The sequence below is a fragment of the Halichoerus grypus genome, chromosome 1 (assembly GCF_964656455.1).
Source record: "Halichoerus grypus chromosome 1, mHalGry1.hap1.1, whole genome shotgun sequence".
Classification (NCBI taxonomy): Eukaryota; Metazoa; Chordata; class Mammalia; order Carnivora; family Phocidae; genus Halichoerus; species Halichoerus grypus.
The window spans coordinates 50,310,602-50,323,615 of NC_135712.1; positions in this window are offsets into that span (position 1 = coordinate 50,310,602).

The window sequence follows — 13,014 nt, forward strand, 5'->3', positions numbered from 1 at the left end:
TTTTGTTTTAATCAATAAAACTACTCATTTGTTTATATACTTTGGGGCTTACTTATAAATCCCCACAGTAGTAACATATGGGAGATCTGAGTAGCAAGATCCAACCAACATTTCCAGAAATTCTATGTTAATATCTTTTTTTAATAGTTTGCTGAAAAAATGTGTACTATGGGCCATTATTCTTCAACATGGATTGTTAGCAGTCAGTGAATATTTGAAATAAAGGGCCATTTAGAAAATGTATGAAATCTTTAAATATGCTAATACCCCTCATAAGAGATAATTCTCAAAACATCAGATTGAATATAAATTACATCAGATCCATGAGCTTAACACTTATGCTGCTGTCATTATTGAGCAGTAGGTGGTTGCAATTATGAAAAACAAAGTGCATGTGTGGTTTTGTCCTAGAAGGATTACTTTATTCACTCTATCATCAGATAAAGTGGGAGAAGATGAGAGCTGAGAGACTCCCCAGGCAGAATATCTGGGAGGCCTGGCCCCTCTGGATAGACAGAAGTCCTTTATCTCAGTTATAACTTTGGATACAATGGAAGTGAAGTGAGGTATTATCTCCTCACTCCTATTTCTTGTGTGCATGGAGGCATCACAACTTGCCTTAAAAAATATGCTTTCATTACCTGAAATTCAAAAGACCTAAGTCAAAGATAGAAAATCTTTTATTCACTTAGTCTACAAATATTTACTGAGTACCTACTCTGTGCCAGTACTGTTCTAGGGCTCTGGTGATGTAGCAATAAATCAAAGAGACAAAAATCAATGTTCTCAGAGAACTTATATCAGTTCTGACTGGTTGTAGTGGATGCCTGGAGTGCTGTATTAGGAAAAATCCTAAACCTACCTTAGCTCTCCAGAGGGGACAAGCAGACATTTACATACAGAGATTTTTGGAGTTGCTGGTTCATAACACAAGAAGAGGCATTTGGGATTTGGAATCCAAATTTGATTTGTAATAAAATTCATTGCATTTGTTAGCTCAATGACCAGCAAATGCAGAAAGCTAATTATATATTCTAATCGAACTCCTTCCAATCCGTATCATCCCACTCCACCTTATCCGGTTGTGTATACTGACAAAGTATCTTTCCTTTTCTGAATATTTTAACCCAGACACTAACAATAGTAGCCAGCACTAAATAAATACTTATATACTAATTAATTGTCCAAAGACTTTATTTGAATTAATGCATTTAATTTTAAAATAATAAATGGGGTAGATACATGTCCTATGATTACCCTCATTTTAGAGACAAAGAAACCGAGGTAGAGAGAGGTTGTGTAATTTGCCCAGGTTTGTAGTTACCAAGTGTAAGAATCAGGATTTGAACCTGACAATGCCCTCTTCTGCTTTCAGAGTCTGTTGCCTAAACACTATGCCTATGTGCAGCCATTTTAATTGTAACCTAACTTGCTTACTCCTCTTTATTTTAGTTTGCAATGTCTTCATGCTCTTGATGCTGATCAAAATGAAGAGAAGGAATAAAAAAGAAAAATATAGCAATGAAATAGTTTCATTTGTCAAACAAATATTTATTTTGTGCCTACTATGTTGTGCTTGGGATAAACAAACAAACAAATAAAAAAAAAAACCCTAGGTTCCTATTTGAAGAGATATCATTCTGGTGATCAAAACAAATAAAGTGATAAATGATAATTTCAGGTAGTAAAAAGTGCAGTGAATAAAAATAAGCCACTATAAGGGCATTGAGTGTAACAGGTGGTGGGAGAAGGCCTTTCTGAGGGATGTTGAATGAAGTAAGGAAGCAAGTCATGAAAATGTCTGCAGGATTTCTCGACAGAGGGAAGAGCAGGTACAAAGGCTATAAGGAATAATAGAGAAGACACTTTGCAGAGGGAAGACAGAGCAGATTGATAGAACTTTATGAAGAAGAAGTAGCCAAGAGCTACACAAGCTCTAGGGCTTGTAGGGCATGATAACAGTGAATCTTATTCATACGTCAAACAAAAGTCTAGAGCAGGGAACAAAAAGGCCTCCGCTATGAAAAGGTGGAACTTAACAAAGAAAATTGCTGGTGTGAAAAGCTGTAGTCATGTGTTGAAGATTAAAAGTCTTTATTGACAGATTCTGCAGCTGGGAGCTAACTTGCCAGGTCCCCTTGTGATTATGTAATCCAGTCTCATCGTCAGGGAATGTGCAGTCTTATTGGCTGAGAGCTTCAGCCACGGAGTCTACTTCAGGTTTATCATGGCCCTCAGGGCCATGTGTGTGAAAGACAGAAAAGTAGACGTGTTAAATTTGTACATGACTGACTACAGGAGTGTAAATAATAGCAATCTTTGTTAAAACATTCATAGATTTCACACAGTCTTTCTAAGCCTCTTTTTTCATAAAGAACCCTTGTCCTCACTACCTGAACACATGAGTAAGATTTTGGACCTAATTATGAATTGTGATGTCTGTGCATATCTGTCCCCAAAAGGTAGGCAACAAAAGACTCTATTTCACTGTGATCTGTGAATGCCAAACACAACTAGAAAGCAGAATATTTACTTTTAAAATGGTTATAGATAAAGTTACAATAAAAATTTTTAAAACTGTCAGCATTTCCTTTGTATATATTGGCATTCTGGGGAAGTATTCATAAGAAATCGTAAGAAGAAATATGCTACCTCAGTCCTACCCTGGTAAATGTTTTTTTAATGACATATCAAAAATTTTAAATATATAATCCTAACCTCTAATCATTAGAAAGGATGTTTAAAATCATATAACATTGTTCCATGCTCTATTGAACTTGGAATTATAAATAACTACTAACTCACTGCAATTTTATCTAGAAACAACTGAGAAAACAGTATTTATTGTCAAGAGACCTTAGCCAGTTCAAAGACCTTAGCGACTTACTGCTTCATCAGAGTATTTCCTGTGATTGGTAGAGGAGTGGTTTACTAGCTGCACAGAAGTTATTATAGTGCCACTGTTCATAATGCTTAGGTTGAGGCCACATCAGCAGTTTTACCTTACACATTTTTTTTCTCAGAGTTTTATAGTGCTATAGTCAAACAAAAGGATATTGGGTAAGTAAACAGTTTCCAAAATCTTAGAAAAGAAATCATGACTCCAGATCCTTATTTCCTCTCTCCAGACATCTAACACAAGAGAGCAAAGGTAGCAATAAATTACAAACCAATCTTTGGGTACCAATAAAGGAAGCATAAAATCTGACTGCACATATAGTTCTACAAATACAAATCTGCCTTCAGATTTAAAGTTATGAATTATTTGTAGCAACAGCAAAAGATTTCTCTTTGTTGGTTGGATGGATTCAGTCACCAAAGCAAAGCTAATGAAGAATTTCTAAGGTTTGTATTTCATAAGCTCTTCATTGCCAAGTCTTACGTGAGATGCACGATTTTTGATGGTATCCTTCATTCCTTTTCCATGGTAAAATGTAGACATAAGAGAAGTTTTTGCTACAGGAAATGCCATGCAGGGAAGAAAAAGAAAACAATAAACATAATCTTCATATTGACCATGGCAATAAGTTCTTTTACCTTATCACAATCATGACTGATAAAAAATTCCTCAAATAAAGCAGAAAACCCCCATGCATGTATAATAGTCCAAAGTATATCATGAAATGAAACAGAAGTAAACACCTTTCTCACCCCGGGTGATGATTAATTTATACCCAAAGGTATAAAACTGCAGGTATTTTTTTTTTTTATAGGATTGAGGCGACTCTCCCACTATGTATCTACAATCTGGCCTGTGGTGAAACATTTCAAGTCAAGAGAAGATCAATGTAAAGAGGTGAGAAACATAAAATGGACTAAAACCTTTTATTTATTCTGTCTCTAAAAATGGAAACATTACATGCCTCAGTCATGTCAGATAGATTAAGCTGAATAAGCTCTCACAAAAGGCCTTGTACAAAGTACTGCATAAAGAACACCAATGCCATCATAAGTCACTGGTGCTTACAAGTTTAAGCCATATACAGTTGATTCTCATTGTTTGAGTAGTTATGTTCTATAAAGTTGCCTGTAATGCTAAATCAGTGAATACTGAACCACTGCCCCTGGGGAAAATACAGGGTTAGGTACTTGTGAATCTCTGGTCACAAAGTTTTCATCAACTGATCAATACAAAATCTTATTTTATGTATGTTTCTGTTTAAAAGACATGTTATTTTAACATATTATTGATCCATTAACATTGAACTCACAGACAATAGCACTACAGCTCATGCCTGAAGGAAGCTTATCTTACATGTCTAATTTCTCTATAAGGTACCTCACACCCTTTGTGAGCTTTGGAAAATGAGACAGTACATCAGCACTACACCTGGAAGACACTATAAAGGTAAAATTATCAACAAAATGTACAAAAATATGGAAAATGTAACTAAATAGACTGCAAGAAGGACATTGTTTGTAGTGTGAGAACTGACATAAGAAAGCAGAGCTTTGCCTTTTTTGACCTTAGACTTGCTTGAGCAACTCAAATTTTTTGTCATGTCTTCAAATGACCTTGAAAACACCATGAGTATTGATTTTGAGATTACAAATAAAATTTAGCAAGTAGGCTAAATCACAAATATGGAATCCAGAACTATGAGATCAACTGTGTTCCAATTGATTAGCTTATTAGGAAAGAAGAATTCAATGATAGAAAGAAAGAAAGAAGAAAGAAAGAAAGAAAGAAAGAAAGAAAGAAAGAAAGAAAGAAAGAAAGAAAGAAAGAAAGAGAAAGAAAGAAAGAAAGAAAGAAAGAAAGAAAGAAAGAAAGAAAGAAAGAAGGAAGGAAGGAAGGAAGGAAGAAAAAGAAAGAAAGAAAGAAAGAAAGAAAGAAAGAAAGAAAGAAAGAAAGAAAGAAAGGAAGGAAGGAAGGAAGGAAGAAAGAAAGGAATTTGCAAAATTTATTCAAAAGGCCCAGGATTACCTGTATTATCATTTCAAAAAATCAACACTAATTTCAAATTAAAGCATTATTTAAATTAAACTACACATATTATTTAAAGTAACACAAAATTGACTTCATTGACTTTACTTTAAAGTGTCCATTTTATTTATTTGTTTGTTTATTTATTTGAGAGAGAGAGAGAGTATGTAGGGGGGGAGAGGGAGAAAGAGAGAGACAATCCTAAGCAGATTCTGTGTTGAGTGTAGAGCCCAATGCCACAACCCTAATATCACGACCCCGAGCCAAAATCAAGAGTCAGATGGTTAACTGACTGGGACACCCAGCTGCCCCTAAAGTGTCCATTTTAAATATACAGATCATGTACACTATCCTCTCAGGCTATTTGTTAAATAACTAAAAACATTCTTAATACCTCAGATGACAAAAAACAAAATAATAATTTTACCATATAGTATTTATCCAAAGGATACAAACAGTGATTCAAAGGGACACATGCATCCCAATGTTTATAGCAGCAACATCCACAATAGCCAAAATACCGAAAGAGTGCAGATGTCCATTGACAGATGAAGAAAATTGGCATACACACACACACACACACACACACACACACACACACACACACACAGGAATACTACTCAGCCATCAAAAAGAACAAAATCTTGCCATTTGCAATGACATGGATGGAACTAGAGGGTATTAAGCTAAGTGAAATAAGTCAGTCAGAGAAAGACAAATACCATATGATTTCACTCATATGTGGAATTTAAGAAACAAAACAGATGAACATCAGGGAAGGGAAGGAAAAATAAAATAAGATGAAAATAAAGAGGGAGACTAACCATAAGACTCTTAACTATAGGAAACAAACTGAGGGTTGCTGGAGGGGAGGTAGGTGGGGAATAGGGTAAATGAGTGATGGGCATTAAGGAGGGCATTGATGGAATGAGCACTGGTGTTATATGCAACTGATTAATCACTAAATTCTACCTCTGAAACTAATAATACACTATATATTAATTAAATTGAATTTAAGTAAAGAATTAAAAAAAATAATTGTACCATATCCACATACCCCCTATAATGAATTATTACAACTAAGAAATTAATATGTGTACACATGCATATATCTTTTTAAAAATAACAACTTGTTTTCTCCCCCCAAAAATCTTTCTCAATATATCTTCTGAGTCAAATCTCCTAATTGTAAGGCATGGTGGGGGTGAACAGAATAACTGGAACTACAATTTGTGCTAGATATGTAATCAGTTAGAAACGTAAAAGCTGGATTTTGATGAAATCATATCCATTAGTAGTTGGGGATAGGTGAGTGGGAGAACTTTAGATATCTCTTCCACAGTTTTCTTATTTTAGGCAAAGCTACCCTATATGAATTATAACTTTTTCTCAGTCTTTTGTAAAGTGATAATAAATACATCTTTAGAAAAATGTTGCTATTTTTAAAGTGATCTGTATATGTGTTCTAAGTAAAAAAATGTGTTTCCCATAGAAACATGGTTTCAAGCTAAAATCCCTACCTCCTTGCTTCAACTAGATTTCTACCCCTAAAAATAACATAAAAATTCTGAATAGTTCATGAATTGTCAGAAATTATGAGAGAAACTGTGTTCATTTTCCAAGGAAGTGAGCAATCAAAGGTTTCCTTTAGCCAGAAGCATGTGATAAATTAGAAACCATGATGTGATTTTTAAATAAGCTTTTCAAAAATATATTACTATGTGTATCATAGCCTGAGGAAATGTTATTTGATGGAACATCCTAAGTACATATTTAAGTCATGAAAGAGAAACAGCTTTTGTCTAGTAAATAAAGCAGTCCCTCCCACCTCATGCATCCAGTTACCACAAAAAGAATACAACGGAAATGAGCAAATTAAATAGAAATAATTATACTCTCAGTTGGGAATTCAAGGTCATAGACAGCACTCTACCCTACTTTGAAGGGGAGTGGCCAGCTGACTTTCTACTCAGAGTGGCTCACATTGAGTCAGGGCATCTTTAATATGGATGAGGCCCTCTAGAGTTTGTTAGACAAAAATCATTACATGAATCCAATCAGGATATTTGGTTTCTATATATAAGTTGCACATTTGCTTAGGGCAGGAAGAAGTCACATTACAAAAACAAGCAACTAGGCGAGAACAAATGCTAGGTGTTATAAATAATAAGATTAAATCTCAACCAAAATGTATTTCTGATATGTAATATTAGTCTGACATTAAATTCAATCTGCTTTAAGTAATAAATAACATTTCTTAAATACCAACATCCTTTTATCATTTACATCAGTGCCAACAATAAATATCTAGTGCTATATGAGGGAACCATCTCAAGAATATTCATTCCCTTGATGGAAAACCTTGCGGTTTATAAGAAATGACAAGCTAGCTGTCAGGGTAAGCTAGCAAATGGGAGGCTTAGGATATAGAAATGATATACTTTGGAGTTTTGTATGAGAGGATTTTCTGTTTCCAAAATATTTTTTGAACTACTATAACTGAGTTTCAAATTTTGCCTCTGGGGGCGCCTGGGTGGCTCAGTCGTTAAGCGTCTGCCTTCGGCTCAGGTCATGATCCCGGGGTCCTGGGATCGAGGCCCGCATCGGGCTCCCTGCTCCGCGGGAGGCCTGCTTCTCCCTCTCCCACTCCCCCGGCTTGTGTTCCCTCTCTCACTATCTCTCTCTCTCTGTCAAATAAATAAATTTTAAAAATCTTTAAAAAAAAAAAAAATTTGCCTCTGGGAATTTATCAGGGTCTCAAGAGATAGTTGTTGTCCAGGAATTATTCATTAAACTATGAGGAATCTTAGCATAATATTTGAAAACACAGAGAGGATAACCAGCTAAGACTATCATTCTATGACAGTGACACAAAACATACATGCCTGGAGGGGAAGGGGGTAAAGGAGAGTTTCCCTTAAGGAGTGCATGGACTTTTAAACTTTGCCTAGAGTTGCCTCAGAAGGATGTGAGCCTTCTTTTCAAATATGGCATATACATATGTATATAATGGGAAGCTGCCTTGATCACATGATCAATGTTACACAAGGGTGTTCTAAGAAGAAAGAAGTCCATATGTATTTTAAAATTAAATTTTAGGAACAAAATATAATTTCACAAACATGGCTAAATTAAATTATAACTAGGTCTTATCTTCTCATTTACATTTTAATGTCTCAGGGAACTTTCCCTCTCTACTAATAACTTAGGCTGAAACCATAAGAAATTAGGCACTAGGGCAGAAATCATCTCAATATTTTTATATTCTTCTAGGATTTAAAAGAACTAGAGCTTCTTCTACTCAAGTAAAGCAAATTTTATTACTTAAAAATAAAAGCCAAACCTATCTCGGCAAAAAATTCTTTACTCCTACCTACTCAATGCAATTCTAGCCTTCTCTGTAATAAGAGGAAGTATACATGTAGGTAGAGAGTACACTGCTCTGTAGCACACATTGTCTCATTTGATTGTCATAAATCATCACTGAGATTGGTTAGGCACATGTGAGCATCCAAGAGAAAACAAGTCTCTAAGAGGGCAAGTGTCATTTAATTCCTAAGTAAAAAATATCCAGGATCAGAACTCAAGGTTTCTTTCAGACCTGTTCCTTTTCTTCTCATCTTAGCCACCACACTATATTATCCCATTCAGATATTTGTAAAACAACCTAGACTTTTTGTTTGTTTGTTTTTTTAACCACCACTCAATGGAGACTTTTCCATCTTTTCTTTTAAAGCACCTTTCCTGGCTCTTTCTGCAGCCCCAAGCTATCCGTGCTTCAATACCATTTTCCTTTCTGCAGCCCCAAGCTATCGGTGGTGAATCAATCATTATGAAGCAAACAATAATAGTAAGAAAAAAAGATGCAAATCCCACTTAACCTTCAATGAATTCATACAGTGGTTGATCTGTACCCACCTGAGTCACAGGAAAGATTATAAAAAAAAAAAAAAAAAGAAAAATTTCTACCAACAAAAGATTGCAACAACAGGAAAGGAAAAATATGGTTTAAAACTCACTCTGGGAATAGACTAGTTTATCTCTATAAACTTTCAAGCTATTAAAAATCCTTATTCTATTTAGCTAGTTATTTAAATTCCATTTAATGAACTAAATAACAGGAAGTTGTCTAGGGCCACTGAAGATGGGATCAAGACACTCATCAAGGGCAGTCTAGATAAAGATATTTACAATCCACTTGGATTTAGACTTGGTCCCTGCCTGGCCCTGGTTATCTAAACTGCATTCCACAAAACCTCCCCACCTCAGTGCTGTACTTGCCCAAATAATTAAGTCTTTCGAGTGCCTGGGAAGATCATGATTATCTTTTCCCACAGCACTTGGGCATCCATCTATATGTTTAGTTAACTGCTTCCTCCTTTTTCCAATAATAAAGTTTGTTAGGTCCTACATCACAAATGAGAGAGGAAGGAGGAGGTGAAGACACTGATATGTGGAGAACAGTGAGCCACATCTACATGTAATTCTCTGCTGAAGAAGAGAGATCTGGGGCATTCAAGCAGCTGAAACTTTGGATTAATTCTGAGCTGCTGGACACATCCAGGTGAAGGAAAACCCCAGTAATTCAAAGAATGCTATGATTTCTTATTGTCAAAAATCAATGTACACACACACCAACACACACACACAAATAGTGTATGACTATAAACCGCTTGCACTGTCATAGTATCTCAGTCTGAAAAGTACATTAACAAAATATTAACCTTATACCAGAAGCACTTGCTTCCACTTAGACTATTTCTGTAATCTCCAGAATTTCTTTTGAAGATGTCACAGTTTGTTCTTTAACTTTTACTCCACTGTCAAGGATGAAAATTCAAAAAGCCTAGATTGAGTGATGCAAAAGGAAAATAAAACAAACAGTATCAGCTAAAATAAAATAAAATAAAATCAGAATCTGTTAATAATATTAAGAAAGAACTCTGCCTTCTTTTCTTTCCTCTTTTTTTTTTTTTCTTCCAGGATTTACCACAGCACTGAGTCCTGGACTGGGCACAGATTAAACACTGAAAGAATACTTCATGATAAGAACAACAACAGTCAAATAATTCTCAGATACTATAGGGATACCCTTCCTTTACTCTTAGTTTTTTCTTTTTTACTCTGAAAATTGAAGCTGAGTCATTTTCTTTTTATTTTATTTTATTATGTTATGTTAATCACCATACATTACATCATTAGTTTTTGATGTAGTGCTCCATGATTCATTGTTTGCATATAATACCCAGTGCTCCATTCAGTACGTGCCCTCTTTAATACCCATCACCAGGCTAACCCATCCCCCCAGCCCCCTCCCCTCCAGAACCCTCAGTTTGTTTCTCAGAGTCCATAGTCTCTCATGATTCGTCTCCCCCTCCGATTCCCCCCCTTCATTTTTCCCTTCCTACTATCTTCTTCTTCTTTTTCTTTTTTTTAACATATAATGTATTTGTTTCAGAGGTACAGGTCCGTGATTCAACAGTCCTACACAATTCACAGTGCTCACCATAGCACATACCCTCCCCAATGTCTATCACCCAGCCACCCCATCCCTCCCATCCCCCACCACTCCAGCAACAATCAGTTTGTTTCCTGAGATTAAGAATTCCTCATATCAGTAGGATCATATGACACGTCTTTCTCTGATTTCATTCAGCATAATACCCTCCAGTTCCATCCATGTCGTTGCAAATGGCAAGATTTCATTCCTTTTGATGGCTGCATAATATTCCATTGTATGAAGCTGAGTCATTTTCTAAGATGTTGAATTGATAAGGCTGAACGTGATGCCACAATAGAAAACTACTTCTAACTTCCCTCCTGTTGTGGTCTATGTCAGAATATGACTATACTGTTTGGGATAGAACTGTTCTATATAAACCACTGAGAAAAGGCTACCCCTATTGATGAATGGAATCTTGTACTTTGAGGTTATAAAAACAGTTCTTAGTGAGCTCTTTCAGCATGCACTGAAGAAGAAACAAGGTATGGTGAAAGAACAACTATCTCAGTGTTGGTGGTCCCCTGACTGCCTTTCTACAGTACAGTTCTGAAAGCCCAGAAGTGTCTACAGTGTCATCAGAGAGCAACAGCCAATCAAGTGAATCCATATTATCTAAGAGGTGCTCTGCTATTGCATATAATACCAAGACCTGTCATTATTTCTAGCTCTAATCTATTTTTTTAAAGGGCAGCAAGTGGTCCTGAATATATACTGATGAAGAATATGTGGGTTGACATTTTACAATTCAGAAAGAATAGCTGGGCTATCATCTTAAATGATACTCAGTGTCTTAGGGCTTCTTCTAAATACCATTGGTATTATGCTTCTAAGTGTCCTAGGAGTCAAGGACAAAAAGAAAAGCCACCAAAATTTTCACAGTAAACTAGCTTATGACAGAAGATCCCTTAGAGACAACTGAATCTGTGACATGGCAGGCTAATTATATGTAATCCCAGTATCCCTGTGATCTCTTTTAGAATCCCTATTACCTTTTATATTGGCATATATATATTTAACTTGACTCTTCTACTGCCCAATACCCAGGCCTTCATTTTCAGAGAGTAAAAAGTTAATAAAAAGTTAGAGCAATGTTTCAAATCTCCCTGAGACTTAATTCAGTATTTTTATAAAAAATATATTCACATACATTTTAAAATGACATCAACTTCAAAAATCCAATATATTTTATTGTTTTCGTTTTAGAGGGAAGAAAACTAGGATTCAGATGAATTAGAGAATTTAACCAAGATAACCTAGTGTCCTATAAGAGCAAACTCACTCTTCACTTCATGTTGCAAGTATCTTCAGTATTTGTTGGCTTGCTTGCTTGTCCCGCTAGGGAAAGAACAATGTATACTCCTCAAAATGAGAGAAATAAGGATGTATAAATTCCTTTTCTTCTTGGCATTCTTAGGAGTGACTCTTTAAAGCAATTCAAACTTTTACAAAGCTGCCAAGAAGGCACAGCATTAAAGAGAAGAGCACTGACATAGAACGTTTTGACAAAACATAATGAATTGCTCACTTTTTATAAGGAGAGCAGAAAGTTGTGATAGTACCTCCAACTCAACATCAAGCCCAGGCTTGTAGGAATTTTAACGGATGAGAAAAAGTAATATAATGTGCAGAAAAGCTAAGCATTCATCAAGTTCCCACTGGAAGTAAACATTTTAGAACAGCAAAGAACTGTCTTAAGAAGCAGATAATCCTTGTAGACCATGATGAAGTTTGCAAGGTATTAGAAAAGAGAATAAAATAGAACTGATTCCCTACCCCACCTCCTCCCTATATGAGCTTCTTATTGAGAGCATAGGTTTAATTCAAACAAATCAAATAGTCCGCACAGACTTTGGTGGAGGACTATTTTGTTAGTACCTTAAGGTGAAAGTAAAGGAGAGGAACATGATAACAACATGTTTCAAAGGCTGAGGACCACACTCACAACAAAACCAGGCTGGGAATTATCTTATTATCCCAAATAGCTTGATGAAAAAAAAAAAAGTCACCATCTTCCAAGAATTATTTTATAATTCAAATATGATTCCAGCAACAAGATAAAGTTTTCAAGAATTTGTAAAGACTTCTTACTAGCTATTGGGAAAATGAACTTCATTTAAATGACTTCTAGGTCTTTTTGAGAAGCATAATCTTCAGAACTATGAATGGCAAAGCCTATACTTCAGTTACATTTAATTACATATATTTGCATACACACAAAAACAATATTAATAGGTTTCCAAGAATAATTCTGAACCATGAACTATATAGCAAATAATAATCCATAATACACCATAGGGAGAGTAGTAGGAACTTACAGATCTCTTTTCTCAACACTTACTATGATTTCTAATTACTTGTTTAGTGTCTAGCTTCTCTAAAAAACACTAAACTATGTCCTTGTTGGTTCACTGCTATAATTTCAGTCCTTAGCATCAAGTCAAACATATAATGGTTATATAATGCCTGACAGATAATTGCAAAATTAAAATAAGGAAGAGTAAAGCAAACAAAACAAAACAGAAAAATAAAACAAAAAATATTTTAACAGAAGTATCTGTCATTTTGCATATCCAAAGTTTGTCTT